This window comes from Brassica napus, chromosome A4 (assembly GCF_020379485.1).
Source record: "Brassica napus cultivar Da-Ae chromosome A4, Da-Ae, whole genome shotgun sequence".
NCBI classification, from domain to species: domain Eukaryota; kingdom Viridiplantae; phylum Streptophyta; class Magnoliopsida; order Brassicales; family Brassicaceae; genus Brassica; species Brassica napus.
In genome coordinates, this window is record NC_063437.1 from 8,290,262 (window position 1) to 8,310,036 (window position 19,775).

Sequence of the window (19,775 nt, forward strand, 5' to 3'; positions counted from 1 at the left end):
GCTCTTTCCAGAATGGCTCTGATGTCCTCCTTTGACACATGGATGCCTCTATCATCTACAACTCGTGCATATCCATGATCATCTCTGTAGACAACATACTCATCTCTCTTTTTACAATGAAATCTCCTCTGTCTGTTTTGATTATAGGCTCTCCATCCGAACTCTAAGCAATCGTCGATCGATGGTGGGACTGGACCGTCGATCGATTTTTGACCTCGTGTTCGTTTCTGATGCTCGTAACGCGTTTCTAAACCACAAGCCGTACCAAACAGCTCGTCTATAACCCTATGCTGGTACTCTGAATCTCTACGTTGCTGAAGGAAGAGGTTGTCTGGTCCATTGGCCATCTCACAGATGTCTGCTATCTTCTCTGGATATTTGTAGAACACGTCCATCCATAGCTCGTCTTGGCCTCCTGGGTCCATGAAAATACCAAATTCATCAGGTGTTAGATACCTATAATATGTATCAACTTCTTGTTTTACCTCGGATGTCGGTGTGGAATGAGGATCGATCGATGGTGAGAAATTGCCGTCCATCGATTTTGCTTCCTCTGTTCTGGAGAAGTGATGGATAACTCTTTCTTACATAGCAAGACTTTGGTACTCAATAGCATGTTCCTCTCTGTAATCTTCATCATACTCATCAGAACGTAGTGCAATATCAACTGTATAGATTTGTTGGCATCAATCATCTGCCCAACTCCCAATCAAGTAGTTACTGTTGGACCCAATTTCGGGCAATATTGTTACCATGCCAAAGAGAAGATCGGCCGTACTGTCTCGAGCAGAGGCAAAGCCAACTCGCATGGCCGTGATCAAATGGATTGATAGAATATTATCAGCTATAGAGTCAAAATTTTAATGGTGTGAATATAATTGAATTGAACCATTGGTCTCGTGTAACACTTATATATATATCCCTGTTCAAAATTTCGCTAGGCGTTATACGCGCGGCCGACCCGGGCCTAGTGAATTATTTAAAAATTGGGATAAAATCGGGAAGTACTCCGGGAGTAATTTTAAAAGGAACACTAGATTTTGACCCGCGCTTTCAAAGCGCGGGATTATCTTATTTTGAAATTATTTTATTTATAACATGTATAACATGTATATTTTTTAATCAGTGTTTTTATGTTATATTTTTAGTAGTGGTTTTATATAATTAGGATGATAAGTAACTATATATAAATATAAAAATATATAATCTTGATGCTAATATAATAGTATAGATGTATACATATATATATATATATATGTATTTATTGTTGAGAGGTTGTGAAAGAGTTCAAATATTAAGTGGGTTTTTTTAATATTATCAGACATATTTTACTATCAAAACTAAAACCTAATTTGGTATCTATAATTTTCCAAATTTGTCATAAGTAAAAACTATAAATGTAATTTTTAAAATTAAAAAAATATAACTTGTTTTGTGTAGTTTTGTAGTTTTTTTTCTTTGTTTTGGGTAATAATTATGTATATGTAAGGGTAGCAGTAGATGATTTGTGTTAATTATGTAAAGTTTTTTTAAAGTGTAATTAATATCCTTTTGTCAGATTTGTTTAGTGGGATGTTGAAATTATTTTACAATCTTATTAGTCCACATTGGAAATTAACGCTAAATCTTTTTTGCATATATAAGTCGTCTTAAGACACTATAAGATAGTCAAAAAATATATTAAATATTTTCTTTATGTTGAAATTAAAAAGACAAAAAAATCTGATTCTTTAGTATTATTAAAAAATCAGATAGTGAAAGTAAAAAGACAATAACTCTGCCGACATCTTCATTTTCTCCGTAACTTCTCTCAAATTAGAAAAGCAATCGCTCTCCTCGTTGTTTCCGATTCGAAGATCTCCCAAAAAAATCAGAAGGAGTAATCTCATGTCTTGTTCATCTCTGTGTGTTATAAAAGGTAAGTATTACAATACATTCTTCGATGATTAAATCTTTGTTATATTTTGTTCTTTGTTTTTAACAATTGAAACCACATGCAATTGACAGAGTAAAAGCTCACAGAGTAAAAGAGAGTTTCGAAAACTTATAGCTTTGGATGATAAGCACTGAGATCTCTGATCTGTTCAGATCTTGTTAAGAACTTGGATCGAAGAGGAAGTGAAAGATCTTAAAAGCATGTAAGTTTTGAAAGCCCGATTCAACTAATCTGTTTTAGTTTAATCTGTTGCTTACTGTTTTTTTTTAAGGAAACAAAGTGAAACAGAAGCTTTAAAAGTCGGTAGATTCACAGAGGATTTGACCATACCCAATATCTAGGTCAGATTTTTCTTTTATATTTGGCCCATCTCTAACATCATTGATGATCTTAAAAAACATGTTATTGTTTTGTTTTTCAGAGCTGAAGGCAAAATCTTGTGAACAAATATGAGTCTGGGATGGTTGTCGATTGTATCATAAGAAGAGTTGGAAGACAACCAAATGGTAAATATAATATCATCTGTTCTTGAGATTTTTAAATAACAGATATAAAATTGTAACGTTTTGTTTGATTTCAGATTTCTTATCAATGTGAGATTGGAATGATTTCGAAGAGTCTGAAGATGATGTGAATCAATCAAAGACTACAGACTTCATTCTCCTATGAAGGAAAACATGACTTCAATATAAAAGATAAGTTATTTTCAGAAAGTTTGTCTTTTTTACATTAACTATAATATATCTGCCGATATTCCCTATAAGTTTTTCTTTCATCTATTCATCCACGAAAGTCATATTCAATATTTGGAAAATATCAACTTTAGACTTAATGTTGTTTCCTAATTGAACAGCACAAAGCTGACAGTTGAATAATGATGAAGGCCATGAGGCAAAGTCTATAAAAAACCTTGCAGTACACAGATAAGTCTCGGACTATAGGTTTATTTGGTTGATTTAGAAATGAGAAACGGTATATGTTTTACCGTTCAGTGAGTTGACTTAATTAAATATACAATTGATGTACAGGTGGTGCAGTCTGTTGTACACAACATGAGATTTACACAGTAGCTCGAGCAGTCAAAGGTTTAGAGACAGAAGCTTTATTCATTTGAAAGACATGGGACAAAGACATGACTGCAAAGAAATACAAACCCAAGTAAGTGCATTTTAAAAGCTTAAAATTTTAGTAATTTGGCTCAGAACTGAAACTGGTAGTTAGGGGAATAAACCGGAAGATTTTTTTGATGAATGTTGATTGCATTATACGTGATTGCATTATACTTTAGAGACTTTGGGTACTTACTGAGGCTTTCCAGCTTCATCATGAAAATAAAAATTTAGGAACCTTTATGTATGGAACTTTTCCAAAAGTTCCAATCATAATATAAGAGAAACGTTTTAATATAAAACAGTAACTAAACATAAACTTCATAATCTATAGATTATCGAAAATCTCTCTAAAGACCACGTTTTTTGTTTGACGTTGAGGTTTACCTTCACTGTCAACAATCAATATCTTCAATCCTTTCTTTGAAGTCACTCTGGAAATAGCAACATATAGTTGTCCGTGAGAAAAAACTGGTCTTGGTAGATAAATTCCAACTTCAGACAATGTTTGACCCTGGCTTTTATTGATAGTAATGGCGAATGCTACACTAATAGGCAATTGTCTCCTCCTCATTTTGAATGGCAACTTTTTATCTGAAGGAGTTATAGAGAGTCTAGGAATTAGCACAGTTCGGCCAATTTTTTCCTTTTCCCCTGTAATGACCTTCGCCTTTATCATGAAGTCATACATTTCTGTAATCTGGAGCTAGTACCATTCATCAATCCACCAACAGGATCTATATTTCTTAGCAACATCACTGGACAACCCACTTTCAGTCGCAGACTGTGATTTGGCAATCCTGATGCTTTGATTCTGTTTAAAAAATCTGGAGTAAGAGCTTGGTCATTAACAGAAAACCTATCTGAAGCATCAATAGAATCAGAGCTTAGAAATATTTTTTCCTCTCCTGCATGAAAGATCTTGATTGTTAACAAATATATAACACTGGTCAAAATTTTACATGTAAAAATAAAAAAATTGTAACTAACCATGAAGCTTATCCAGCATATGTTGATTAATCATGTTGACATCATCGTTAGTAGGACATAGAATAGCTCTCTCCTGAAAAAACTTTGCCTCGTTGTTCTGGTGTAAAGAAGTAGCATCTCCATACACTGCTGAACTTATAGCTTCTATTGGATCTTTAGCATCAAGAATCAGAAACTCCTCTGGGATGTCGATAAGAGATTCCCCATCATTTCCATCACCAATCTTTCCATCTCCAATATCTAATATCCATTGTGAAAACTCCTGCAAGTCTTTTGACTCCTCAGCCGACAAATTATTGGACAGCAGACGCATATTCTTGGTTAGTTGCAAAACTTTTACATGCTTCCATAGATAAGATGAATTAAGAGCAGCCATAACGATCTCTGCCCTTCCAGCTCCATGAATGACAGGCAACACTTGTCTAAAATCTCCACCGAAAACAACAACTTTGCCACCAAAAGGTCTTTTATCCTTGTCTCCAACAATGTCCAACATACTCCTATCCAATGATTCAAAACAATGCTTGCTCATCATTGGAGCTTCATCCCAGATTATGAGGGAGGCTGCTTTCAACAGATCCGCTTTATCAGTTCCTTGTGTAAGTTTGCAAGGGGAAAATTCATCTGGATTGATAGGAATACCAAATCGAGAATGTGCAGTCCTTCCTCCCGGCAGCAACAGAGAAGCTATCCCACTCGAGGCCACATTTAGACATATTTCGCTTCTAACACGTACTGCAGCAGAAAGTAATCTCCATAAGAAAGTTTTGCCTGTACCACCAAATCCATAAACAAAAAACACCCCTCCTTTTTTTGTGAAAACAGCATCAGTAATCTCATCGTATATCTTCTTTTGCTCATCTGTTAGTTTTGGAATGTCACGCTGAAGATCAGATTCTAACTCCTCCCGGTCGTAACTGAGCTCGTCCATAATCAAAACATTATTATTAACAATGTCTGGAATTGGTTTAGGCATTGATTTCCACTTCTCCAAAGAAGTTCCATTACTCTTTAGAAGCTTCTCAATCTCTATAAGCGCATACTGTTTTTTTTCTGCATCACTCAAGCTAAGATCTAGTTCCAAAAAAATATATAGTTACTAACAATTCAGACTATATTGCCTCAAAATATTGTTGTCACAAATTTATTTTAAACAAAAATTCGAGTCAAAAATTGTACCTGGTCTATGTAATAGCTTTCTTCTCTTATGCTCAATGTCTTCAGCAAGAAACTCCCAAGTCTCTTCCCAAACGACTTCTGGCTTTGACAAAGATTTAGACATGAGCATGATAACAAAAGCTTGACGCAAATAACTTGCAGAGCCAGTGAAACTTGCTCTTTTGAGGTCGTCTATATATTCCTGATCATCTTCTAGCAATCCCATTGCAAAACATGTCTCCTTGTACGAAGGATACTCCACCCCTCTAAACGTCTTAATATCTTCATAACATGTTGGACCTCTCACAATGTTAAGCAACACACGGCAATAGAATGCGTCTTCAATCTCACGTGGTGCATAATTGATTCTCCCAATGCTGAATCCTTTCTTCCTATCATGAAATTTTTTGTCTTTCTTATTCCAAGTAAACCTTGTTGGAATTTCAGCTAGAGTGAGTGTCCGAGCTACCGCACTGACCTTGTTCAATTCAAACCAACCCAAAAACATAGTATTTTCAATAAGCTTCCGGCTGGTTACTTTTTCATATGTATCATCATCTTTGAAAATAATGATCTGTTTTCCTTCAAGATGCCACTGCAATCTCTCAACTGGTGTTGATCTGTAGTGAATATGAAACATAAAAGTCCTCCAAGCACCTTCGCAGGCTGAGACATATCTGAAAATAGATAATAGCAAGACAATCAGGATAAGACAAACTAAACAGCCACTGACTTTGAAAGCTTAAAATAAAATTAGACATCATCTAAAAATAATACCTGCAGTTGAAGAAGTCCTTGATTTCATTTTTTTTCTTCTCCTTCAACTTACCATTCGTTGAAATGTTCTGATCGGCAGATCCTTTTTCTGGAGGCTCAACAGCAATGGTGACACGATCCTGCCCTTTGTTAATATACTTGAATAAGTATTTTATAGAACCGGTCTGATTGCACCACTCCACATTAATGTGAGCGCGAAAACGAAGAGACAAATCCTTGTTGTATGGAATCACATATCTGTTGTCACACTTGAAACCTTTTTTTTCAACAAATCTGCCTGGTTGTTCTCGTCTTCTATAGACAGGAAACCCTTCTTTATTGACTGTAGTTACATCTGCATAAGCTTTAGGATACATCTTCGAACATGAACCATTTTCCATGCATTGTGGGAACCGAAATTCACACTGTCGATTTCCGTTTAAATAAGAAAACTAGGAAAACCCTAATTTCCCAGAGGACCCGGATATCTGTTAATTACCACACGTCAAGCAATCAGAACACTAGAATAACAACAATAAAAATAAGAAATCGAAAAGAGAGCAAAGTAGATCTTATTCCGAATCTGCGTATGAGCGTTACAACAAGGTATAAGCCTGGGCTCGAGAGCTGTCGGCGAGATTCCTAGTTCTAGCAACCCTAAGATATAATTGAGTCGCAGCTCGAAATAACAAAAACGGAAAATTGCCTAAATTGCTCTAAGTGCTAAGTTTGCTCTGTAAAAGTTCTCTTCCCTTGCTCCTCGCCTAGGACTCCTTATATACTAGCTCCAAGGTCGGTTTACGCTTTTACTCTTCTGCCCTTAAGCCGTCATAGCATAAAAATGGAGATATTCCATTTTTCCCGATCTTCACAATTATCTTCAAAACTTCCGTATTTATCCGCGGAAACTTGACATTTATCCTTCCTCGTGGGCCAAGCGTGAACCATGTTGTGGTTTACGAGCTTTTGGTTAGGAAAAATCGTCGGATGGGCCTCGAGTCGTGTTTTAGGTCCCTTTGGGCCGTCTTCCGACTCGACACGTTTACTACGAGTTTTCCGCGGTTTCTAATCCGCGAAGTTTGATCGATGAATTAGAATAGCGGGAAACATGGACTGAGCTTGCTACGGTCTTCGGGAGATAGCATTCGAAGGTTTGACGAGAATTCAAGGACTGGTGTCGTATCGATGTTCGGAAAGGTTCAATCGCTACACAGCGACCGAACTTTGGCTCGAGCCCGGTCGCTATGTAGTGACCGAGCGAGACGAGTGCTCGGTCGCTACGTAGCGACCGAGCTTTGGCTTGAGCTCGGTCGCTACGTAGCGACCGAGCGGGACGATCGCTCGGTCGCTACGTAGCGACCGAGCGGGACGATCGCTCGGTCCATACGTAGCGACCGAGCTTTGGCTCGAGCTCGGTCGCTAAGTAGCGACCGAGCGGGATGATCGCTCGGTCGCTACGTAGCGACCGAGCTTTGGCTCGAGCTCGGTCGCTACGTAGCGACCGAGCGGGATGATCGCTCGGTCGCTACGTAGCGACCGAGCTTTGGCTCGAGCTCGGTCGCTACGTAGCGACCGAGCGGGACGATCGCTCGGTCGCTACGTAGCGACAGAGCTTGGCTGAGCTCGGTCGCTACGTAGTGACCGAGCGGGACGATCGCTCGGTCGCTACGTAGCGACCGAGCTTTGGCTCGAGCTCGGTCGCTACGTAGCGACCTGTTTCGAGCCTTTGTCGGACATCTCGACTCTTTCTTCTGTAACGCTTTTTCGTAAGAAAGAGTCTATTTTCGAAAAGTACTCTTCGGAGAAATTCTTATTTTCTTCCTCGGATGTTTTGGATGTTAAATTTGTCGTAACCGTTTTTGACCCCAACATGCATGGCGAATTCATGTTAACAGCTCCACATGGACCATGAATCATCATATCTTTAATAATGTCATACAGCTCTGGCTCTTTGTCCTTGTCTGGAATCTCAGCAACGATAACCTTGTCAATGTCATCAGTGGTAGGAAATTTGGAATTAGGATGCATGAACAACAGAATATGTGCATGTGGTAGACCGCGTTTCTGCCACTCAACGGTGTACATTGCTGAAAAAAAAAATATGAGTGAAAGATCTATAATTAACAAACGTGTCAAAAAGGATAAAAAAAAACAGAATAACAAATAATTACTCACATGAGACTGTCTTCCCCAGCAGCTCTTTATCCGTTAAATCAATCATGAGAGAATCAAGTTTGATTTTGAAAATCCTTCCAATAATATCAGGTCTATCATCAGCAATAAGGTTTCGCTTTTGTAGATACCTGGTGATTTCAGGCCATTTAGGATTGCAGGTGAATGTGATAAACAGATCAGGAAACCCAAAATATTTGCATATAGCCATTGCATCCATATAATTGTTCTTCATGTATCTTGGTCCTCCTGTGAATGAGGCTGGTAGCAAAAATCGCTCTCCTTGGTCATGCAAATCCTTCTTTCCTGCGTTCCCGGCCTGTTGTATAGAGTCATAGGTATCGGATCGAAGGCTTTTTTGGTTCATCCTTAGATAACAAAGCCTGTTAGACTCGATGGAGGTATAAGAATCAACTAAAAACTGCTGAAACAAACGCTTAGAATGCAGAAGTGTATGACACTCATTCTCCCTTTCCTGTAGACGAAATGCATACCACTGCCTCATACTAATAGTCTGCCTCTTTAGTTTAGCAGTAGCCTCTGTCTCTCTCTTTTTAATCTCAAGTCTGAAACCATCTTCACCATAAGTAAAGATTAGAGGATATTGGAGTGCCAAGTAAGAAGGGTGAATCTCACTAATCCTCTTTAGCCAACCAGTTTGTTTCTCTTGCAGCACAATATCTCGTTTATCCATGTCCAAATTGAAATCTCCCAGAATCAATGCAGCAACCTCCGAAGCTGTAGGAGTGTCGTATGTCCTTCCATCTTTTGCACGACTGCTAATTATGCGCATATGAAATGTTTCTTCTGGATTCGTGTCAAATCTATCCTTTGCTGATCTAAATTGATGGACATATGGATTGACCTCGTTTAGCATCTTCAATAAAGACTCAATAACTTGTTTCCGAATTGTCTCCTTTTTAGATGTTTCTGAAGCTGTCTTGTACTTTCTGCAAAGACAATAACACAATCTGTAATATACCAACCTTTTGACATCAAATGGAAATCTATCAAATAAAGAGAAACATTATACCCAATTATAGAAGCACGGTTGGTAACTTCATTTTCTGTGTCGACAATATAGAGCTGTCCAAACTTAGCAGTGTTTCCTGGAGGAGGCTTCAAACTACCCATCAAATGATAGTTCTCTCCTTGAAGTACAAACATCTTTAGAGGGCCACATCCCTTTGGAACTGACCGGTCGCATTTACCACCAAGAGATGTAAATGAGAAAACCATATTTAACTGCCGAATGTTATCTCTGAAGTATATGCTTTTTTATCATTGCCATAAAGTAATTGTTTCAATGTAGCTGGTGAATCCTTCAACAGTGGAAGTTGGACTTGTCCTTGACCACAACAAAGAGCAAACTTGGGTTTACGGGTGTTCTTTTTGTTGTTTATCCTTTCACCATACCACATAATAGCCCCACAATGCTCACATTTGAAAGTAGGATCACCGTCATCAATGTAACCTGTTTATGAAAAATTCAAATCATTAGCTGTAAATAAAGAAAACAAAAAAATATTTTGATTTGCGCTTTAGAAGCCATTTTTAATATCAATTAGGTCATCCCTTGAACTGAGTACCATATTGTTTCCGAGATGATGTTGCTTTGGTCATCGGCGTACATGAAGAAGCTGTCTTTGTCTTCTGTTTTGAGTCGACATTGGGTGATCTGTTATCAGTATCTTGGTCGCAGCTTAGAGTTTCACAATCGCTTGTGTCACTCTCTTCGCTACTACAATCATAAATTTGTTCTTTGTCTAATTCAGACTCTTCTGCTTTTACATAAAACATTAAAAAAATGGTTAATCGACTTTTACTTAAATAGATAATGAACAAAACTAAGGTAAACAATAAAAAGTGCCGACCTTGATAGTCACACTGGTATGCTTGGTCCTCATCATCCTCACTTGAAGAATTATCATTTACACAACCATCGAATTGAGCTTCCAATGTTTTCCTGCAACTCTTGGTTGTAGTTTTAGTCTTGAACTTGTTATCTCCAGCAAGTACCTTCCCCTTGCCTTTAGCTGAAAATTTCCTTGTTTCTAATCAGAAGTAGTAACCAATTGCAGAAAAAGCTTAAAAGATTTAAAATATTTTAGATTTATAATATTTACCCTTAGTAGTTACACTACAAGAAAACACAAGTTTTACGAGGGCAGTTTTCCTCGTTACTTCGTCGTAAAAGCAGTATTACGAGGAATTAGCGAGGAAACCCGTTTCGTCGTTATACGTTTGTCGTAACGCATATATCCTCGCTAATTCGTCGTAAGGTAGCGAGGAAATAATTTCGTCGTAAAAGCGAAGGAGGATATTTCGTCGTAAAGACCACGTAAAGGTTCCACGTAAGGACGTCGCTAAGTTTCCTCGTAAATACCACGAAAAACTTTCCTCGTAAAACCCACGTAAATAAATACTCGTAAAATAAACGTAAATACCTTGACAGCTTTCCACGTAAAGAAAACGTAAAAACCTTGATAGATTTCCACGTTATTTCCTTGTAAAAGTTTCCTCGTAAAAACCACGTTAAGCTTCCACGTAAAGAAGCCGCAAAATTAGCTACGAATTTACTTCGTTTCATTATTTTATAGAAATATAAAAAATTATAATTATAAATATAATTTAAATTATTTAAATTATTAATAAAATTAAAATTCTAAAAAAATCAAAACCAAAATATTTTATATATAAATAAGTTTTGAATTCATAATACAAGAACCGAAATTAAAAAGAACTAAGGGTGGTCGTTAATCGCCTCGTAGAATTCATCACTCCTCGCCTGAACATCCGCCTCGGCATGTGAGTCGTCGGTCGGTGACTGGCCTGGGATAGGATTTTGTTGTCGCATGGTCCTCAACAAAGTCTCCCATTCCGGATTTGTGGCCGCTACAACGTCCAAGAAGCCCTCGAGTCCACCCATACGAGATCGCGTCGATCTCAACTCGTGACGCAGCTCAGTAGACTCTCTACGCAGCTCTTCGGACTCCCTACGCAGCTGAGAGACTTCATCATCCCGTCGCTGAACATAAGACGATGTCGCTCTCGGAACATCGTTGACGGAACCAATCCCCAACGTCCGTCCCTTTTTTTTAGGGACAACCTTAAAAACAAAAAAATAAATTTTGTTAGTAAAAATTTAAAGTTAAATTAAATGAATATTTAAGAAAATTAAAATTTTAGAAAATTTACCTCCTCGTAAAGCTTATCCACTTCAGGTGTGGATAAGGTGACGGGTAATCCATCGGTGGACTGTTGGGTCAGCTGGGTCTGGCGTTCTTCAACCCGAGCAGCCAAATCGTTGTAGATTTGCTCGGACTTGCCATCTATAAATCGGCCCGCCTTGTTCTTGTGGGTCCTCTCGTAAAGTTGCATAAGAGACGGGAATTCTCCCGTCTCTTTGGCCTAAAAAAACATTTAAGAAAGTTGTTAGAATATATATAAAAATATACTAAAAATTTAATATAATTAAATTTTTAATTACCATTTCCAAACGGACACCGGCGTGGGGTTTTTGGCCCGTAGTGTGAAGCATCGGCCCGTTCCCGTGCTCATCGACTGTGTTACGGGAGTTAGAGCAAGACTGGGCGATTCTAATGGAATCAGGAAGACGCCAATATCGGATGAGGCCATCCCAGACATCCGTGGTGAGCTCAGCGGGTTTGCCACGCTCATACCCCTTCACGATCCAGTCACCCTTCCAGTTGGAGACCGTGTCCAACAAGCGAACTTTCGCCTTCGCGACAAACTTCTTCCTCACCCTCTCAGTGATCCCCAAGGCCCAATTATATTTTTGCTGTTGGAAAAAATAATTTATAATTAGTTTTTCAGAAAAAAATATATATATAAATAATGAAAAAATTTAAAGATATATATTTAATTAATAGAACTTACAGCGTAAATTTTGAACCACGTCTTTCTGACGTAGTGGGGCGTCGTTTTCCAGTTCGGATGTGGCATGGAGAAGTAACCTTTTATCGTGTCGGTTACGTCCGATGCAAGACATCCGTCAATCCCCCACCTGAAAAATACAAATTTAAAATATAAATTATTTTTTTAAGTTATAAAAGAATTTAAAAAGAATAAAAAAATAATGAAACATACCATAAAGTTCCGTCCGGTCGGTCGGGGTCGATGACTGGTAGACCTTCTCTGCCTGGCAGACGGAGAATGTCCTCTACGGTGTACTGCGAGTAAGGAGCACTCGGAGGCACCATCAAATCGGGATGAATCTCGGCGGGCATCGGAGAAGGCACAGGAGGACGAGCCATCTGGGGAGGCACGTGAGGAACCGATGGTGCACTAGAAGAAGGAGATCCAATGACTCTCTGAGTGTACTGAGTCTCGGGGACAGTCTCCTGACCCGAAGAACCGGGAGCTGAAGACGACGACGGGTCTAAACGACTACCCGGCTCACCGAACATCTCTCTGTAATGGGCAGTAAGTCTACCTTTTCGAACCTGAGAAAAAAATTTAATTTTTTAAATTTTCGTGAACAATATACTTCCCAACATTATCCACCTAATCAACACTAAATAACATAAGATCCGTAAACCTATCTAAATTCCCTATACTAACCACCTAATCTATCCTAAACTAATCAAACTAGAGAGGAATTAGAGAGACTTACCATTGCTACGAATTAGGGAGGAAGTGGAGAGGAAAGACAGAGCGAGCTCGCTCGGGATATATATAAGATTACTTGTCCTCGTAATTTCCTCGTAAACTTACGAGGAATTACAGAGGCCCGCGTTTTCATTTACGAGGAAATAGCGACGAAATACAAAGGCCCGCGTTTTCGTTAACGACGTTTTTACGACGAAAAGGGTTACGTGGAATTAACGAGTTAACCAGTTACGAGGAATTAGCGAGCCTTATTTTCTATAAATACCCACAACTTTCCTTCTCAAACCACACACAAACTCACAAAACACACCCTATCTCAAATCACACTCCTCACCAAAATACTTTTCAAATTAGAAATATTTGAAAAAAAAAAGAAGAAAAGAAGATATTAGAATTTATGTGGGTGAGACTTAAGTCTCGCAACATATAATTCCAGTATCTTTCTTTTTTTCTTTTTCTAGTTTTTATACTATGAGGAAGTAGCTAGTCCCGCTTTTCACCAAATTAGAAATATTTGGAAAAAAAGAAAGAGAAGAAGATATTAGAATTTATGTGGGCGAGACTTAAGTATTATAATTGCTGGAAGTCTTGCCACATGTAAATCTGGTGTTTCTCTTCTTTTCCTTTTTTTTTTCTAGTTTTTAGTCTACGAGGTTTTTACGACGATTCTTGTTACGAGGTGTTTACGACGAAATTATCCTACGTGGAATTAAAGAGTGCCTCCTTCGTCATTTACTTTACGTGGTATTTACGTCCATTTACCTTACGAGGTCTTTACGACGATTCCGTCCTACGTGGAATTAACGGGTTTCGCTTTCTTTATTTTTTTTAGTTTCGTCGTTATTTCCACGTAAGCTAACGAGTTATTTACGACGATTCTGTCCTACGTGGAATAAACGAGGATTACGTCGTACATTCGACGTCAACTTACGAGGAATTAACGAGTATTACGTTTAAATCCCTAAAATCCGAAACCCCAAACCCCAAAACCCCCATATTCCTTATCTTCTACTTCATATATTCCAAACCCCATCTTTATTTCCATTCCAAACCACAATTCCCACATTTACTTATTTATAAAACAAACTCCCACAATTTCTTATTCATAAAACAAACTCCCACATTACCTTATTCATAAAACAAACTCTCACATTACCTTATTCATAAAACAAACTACACAAAATCAAATACATCAATCGGATACATCGACATTCTCGTCATCACTAGAAATATCATCATTTTCATTAAACTCGTCTTCTACAGCTTCGTCTGTGGCATCATCGGTAAGATCTTCGTATTCGTGATTATGCGGATCAATGAGAAGGATGTCATCAATTCTTGTTCAGGTTCCTCGACTTCATTTATCTGTTCTTCTTGCAATGGTGGTTCTTCTCCACTGATGATTCGTCCTCGAGGTGTAACTTTGATCACTGCTAACCAATTTATACCCGAATCTCTCATCCGAGGGTATGGAAGGAAGCTAACTTGGTCTGCTTGTGAAGCTAAGATGAAAGGCTCGAATTTGTTGTACCGACGTCCACCGTTGACATCAACTACACCAAATTTGTTAGACCGAACACCTCTGTTGACGACGGGGTCGAACCATTCACATTTGAAGATGACGCATTTCAGCTTCAGTATCCCTGGAAATTCGACTTCAATAATCTCCGTCAAGATCCCGTAGAAATCTGTTTCCCCTTTCACACATATTCCATAGTTACTGGTCGCCCGCTGTCTACCATACTCATATGTGTGAAAAGTGTAGCCTCGTGTGAAATACATCTGTGATGTGGTGACCTTTACAAGTGGAGATTGAATTACTTCGTGTAACCACTTAGGATAATCTGCATCGTCGTCATAATCAACCTGCAAAAATAAAGAGAACATTAAAATACAAATCATGTATGAAAAAATAGTTTGAGTTATAATACCTGATTCCGCAACCACTTAATGAAGTGCTGATCTTTCCTTTTGTCTACGTCACTTGTGGATATACCAGGAAATGTTTCTTCGACTTGAGAAACAAATAGGCTGTAAAATTAATCACATTTCATAGGAATGAATCTCTTGCAATTATATAATTAATTATATGTGTTTTGAAGTGTCCATATATGTTACCTTTCAAAATAACGCATCAATGGATCCTCGCAATTGAGTAGAATATAGGTGTGTGCACTATGAGCGTCTTGTTCACTCGACCACCAAACCTCTTTAGACTTCCCACCGAGTCGTCCAATCTGGCTAAAGATGTCTGGAACACCAGCAACTGCATATGTTGGCGCAACTCCACCATCATCATATCTTCTTGGAGCTCTTCTACGGGTACGTACTTTTGACGCAAAGTAGTACGATGTGAAGTGAGAAACTTCTTCCGTCAAACTTCCAGCAATTATAGAACCTTCAACTTTGGCGAGGTTCTTTGCTTTTCCCTTCAAATATTTCATGGCTCGCTCATACTGATACATCCATCCGTAATGTACAGGTCCACGAAGCAATGCTTCATATGGGAGGTGGACAGCTAGATGCTCCATGACGTCAAAAAATCCAGGAGGAAATATCTTCTCCAAGTTGCACAATAAGATGGGAATGTTCTCCTGAAGCTGTTCTACAACTTCTTCTTTAAGAGTGCGTGTGCTCAGATCCCTGAAAAATGCTCCAATGCCTTTTATATTCCAAAAACAATTAAACACATTGTTAGTCGTATATTATTTTGCAAACTAGACCGTTATAAAATTATTGTGATATAAAACACTACGAACCTGCAAGTGCTTCATGTACGTTTGTTGGAAGTAGCTCCGCAAATGCAAAGGGCAGTAGTCGTTGCATAAAGACATGACAATCATGACTCTTCATCCCAGAGAACTTTTGACCCTTTTCAACACATCTAGAGAGATTTGAAACATACCCATCGGGGAACTTCACTTCTGATGCCACCCAGTTGAACAACACCGACTTTTTTTCTGAAGACAGTCTGAATATCGGAACGGGAACTTGTCCATTGCTTTTAATATGTAACTCGCTTCTTGAGCAAATATCCGGCAAGTCCAACCTCGATTTTATGTTGTCTTTTGTCTTCCCTGGGACATTCAATATTGTATTCATGATGTTCTCAAAGAAATTCTTCTCTATATGCATCACATCGAGGTTGTGGCGCAGAAGAAGATCCTTCCAATATGGCAACTCCCAAAATATACTCTTCTTGTGCCAGTTGTGATGAACACCGTAAGAATCAGGCATATTACGAGGGACATGCCAATTACCACCCCAACGAACTGTTTCGTTAGCTCCGTAGTAGTCGATTTGTGCTTCAATTTGTTCTCCAGTTAGATATGGTGGAGGAGTGTCTCTCACAACCCTTTTGTGCCTAAACAAATTCTTGTTTCTTCGGTAAGGATGGCCAATGGGAAGAAATCGACGATGACAATCAAACCAACTTGTCTTCCTACCATTCTTCAGTTGAAACGCATCTGTCGTTCCATTACAATATGGACAAGCTAATCTCCCATGTGTAGTCCATCCAGACAACATCCCATATGCAGGAAAGTCACTTATGGTCCACAAAAGCATAGCTCGCATCGTAAAATTCGTCTTCGTTGAACAGTCGTACGTCCTCACCCCTGTTGACCACAAATCCTTCAACTCTTTTATCAGTGGTTGTAGGAAAACATCCAGGGACCTTTTTGGATGGTTCGGACCAGGTATCAATATCGTCAAGAATAACAACTCCCGTTGCATGCACATCTCCGGTGGCAGGTTGTATGGCGTAAGAAAGACTGGCCACAATGAATATTGTCTCCCTGACATTCCGAACGGACTAAATCCATCTGTGCATAATCCGAGATACACATTCCGGCTATTGCTAGCAAAATCCGGATGTACTTTGTTGAAATGTTTCCAGGCTCTTGCATCTGATGGATGAGTCATCTCACCATCCGTCTGAGTATGCTCGGCATGCCATCTCATCTTTGCAGCAGTCTGCTCTGATTGATACAATCTTTTCAATCTGTCTGTAATTGGTAGGTACCACATCCTTTGGTACGGTACCCTATTACGTCCCCGTCCTTGCGGCTTGAATCGTGGCTTCTTGCAGAATCGACATACTTCTAGCTTCTCATCATCTCCCCAATAGATCATGCAGTTGTCGATGCAGACATCTATCATCTCCGAAGGCAACCCAAGACTATAAACTAATTTCTGAATCTCATAATAAGAATCAGCAGACACATTGTCTTCCGGCAAATACTCTTTAAACAAGTCCGCCCATTCGTTCATGCAACTTTCAGGTAGATTGTGATCAGTTTTAATATTCATCATTCTAGCAGCCAACGACAATTTAGAGAGACCTTCTCTACAACCACTGTAAAGTGGTTGATTCGCCGCGTTTAACATTCCGTAAAACTTTTTTGCATCTATATTAGGTTCTTCATCTTCATCATGAGCTACGAATGCATCAGCTACCATATCATGAACCCTATCATAATCTACCATCTCCTCCTGATGGTAACTATGTTCATTATGCAAATGATGATTAACCGGTTCTTCCTGAAAATTGCTATTACTACTACTAGCTTCATTCTGATCATAATTATAATCTTTCCCATGTTGAAACCAGATATAGTAATTTGGCGTGAAACCTCTATTTATTAAATGCTTCCAAACATTTTCACGGTTTGCCAATTTCGAATTGTTGCATTTCCGACAAGGACAGAACATCTTACCACTTTCTTGGGCGAGCGGTGTTGAATCTGCTTGGTGCATAAATGTCTCCAGCCCCGCAAGGTATTCTTTCGTCACTCTCCCGTTAGCATCTCTATGCATATACATCCAATTCCGCAACTCGTAAATAGTCCCAGAGCCAGCCATTTTTTTTTCTTTCACGTTTTTTGTTGTTGGTGTGTTTAAAATGATGTTCAAACATCCATATTTATAGAAAATTTCGAATCTGGTAGTTGTAATTTTACTATGAAATTACGACGAAAATTAATTGGATGGCCAAAAAAAAAACGTGAGCCACCTACCAAGTTGGTGGATTCAAAATTTCCTCGTTAAGTACACGTAAAATATTTCGTCGTAAAGAACTCGCGAAATTTACGTGGCTTTTACGAGGAAATAGTTTTTCCTCGTAAAAGCCACGTCAATTTACATCGTCTTTACGACGAATATGTTTTGTCGTTACCTTACGACGAAATAACGATGCTTTTCTTTTTCCACGTACTTTCCTCGCAAAATCAACGTTTTTTTACGAGGATTCTTTTTCCTCGTTAAATTTCCTCGTTAAAGTTACGTTTTCTTGTAGTGTTATCTTTGTAACACACGAACCATTTGTAGAAGGTGTTCCAAGTTGCAAAGGCAAGGTACTGGGAGTAGGTAGTACATTGGTAATATCAGTTAGAACCCTTGATTTGGGACATCGTTTCTTACTGGAAAACGTTGACGGTGTATGGTCAGTGACATCTATGGTTGCTGATCTCTTTCTCTTTAGAACTGTTGAATCATAGTTAGATCCTCCAATGATGTTGCTGACAGTAGTTTGATTGCTTGATTGCGCTAATTGAAAAAAAAAAATATTTTTCATTATTAACATTAGAACAAACGTTTAAAACACACATATAAGGACATATGAGAGGATTCTCTTACACATCAACTTATAGGAACTGCTCTTCAATCTTTTTTCTTGGCCACTCTCATGTTTCCCATAATCTATAAAGAAAATTTTTCAATTTGGTATTTGAGGTAAAGCACAAATATTATATGAAGTCAACAAAGATGTTTTGTGGAAGGACTGTTAAACCATTAGTAGGGGTGGTTCCAATATTAACTCTCGAGGACGGCATATTAGGATGAATATTGGAGATATCAGCTAGAACCCTTGGAAAAACGTTGCTAAGAGGCACACAAGTTTCAGTGTTGTTGAAATTAGAACCACACGGCTGTGTGTTCTCTTCATCATTGGTGTTCGCTGTTCTCTTTCTTTTTCTTTGCTGCGAGGGTATCAAATCTTCAGATCCAGATCCTGGAGGGACCTCTTTGTTTGTGTTTGACATTGTAATTCTCTACAATGTCAATTACGGCCACCACTTGTGATGAGAAAGTCTTCTAATTAATTTAGAACCTAAACATAGAAACAAAGTAAAGAAAGATGATGCAGTATCTTATAAAATATTTTATTAGTTTTGAAATAATATCGATAACTGATTTATTCATCTACTTCACTGATTTCTATATAATTTACATTAATTTTCTCCATTCAAAGTACCAAATATATTTGGTAATAATAAAAATTGCGATTTTTGGTGATTTTAAAAAGCATACAATCAATGTTAGTTTTAAATCAAAATTAACACTACGTTTACCTTAACTATAACAACTGTTTTAATAGTATAGATTTAGATCTATACTATTAAATATTATATTATCCTCATGAACAGAGCTATAGTGATTATTTCTCACCTCGATATGTAATTGAAACTTTTGATTAATTCAAGTATATTTGAATTTGAATTGGTTAATTTTGTGTAGATTGGTGTGGATCAAACATTTGACGATTAACTTAACAATGCATTAGGATAAATAGACTGATTGAAAAGCAGAAATCCAACATAAGTTTATGAAAGAAAAAAAACCAACGAATTTTTTAAAAAAAAACAAAAACTCAAATGCAAGAAAACAATAAACAGTAGTCTTCTTCCTAACTTAGCCACGTTTCTTAGCAGCCTCTTCTGCCTTCTCGATTTTAACAGTCATTAAGCATGGTTTCTTTGATGTTGAACTGATGTCAGGTAGAGAAATAGCCTCATCTTTGTTTCTCTTACTGGATGGTGTGGACACAGACTCGTTAAGTTCTTGGCTATCAGTCAAATAAACAGAACCCTGCATAAAAACACATTGATAAGGTCGTTAAGAAAGAAACTCTCGCGTTAAAAATATTGATATCAACTTAGATTAGACAATTTTACCTCATCAACACTGGTAATTGTCAAGGGCGTATCAGACTGAACTGGTGTGATTGAACCAGTTAAGCA

At 38.1% G+C, this 19,775-nt stretch overlaps 1 pseudogene; it reads right to left on the reverse strand.

The window, feature by feature from the left end:
- Positions 1-3,116: 3,116 nt before the first annotated feature.
- Positions 3,117-9,848, reverse strand: LOC106448231 (annotated as a pseudogene).
- Positions 9,849-19,775: the final 9,927 nt, after the last annotated feature.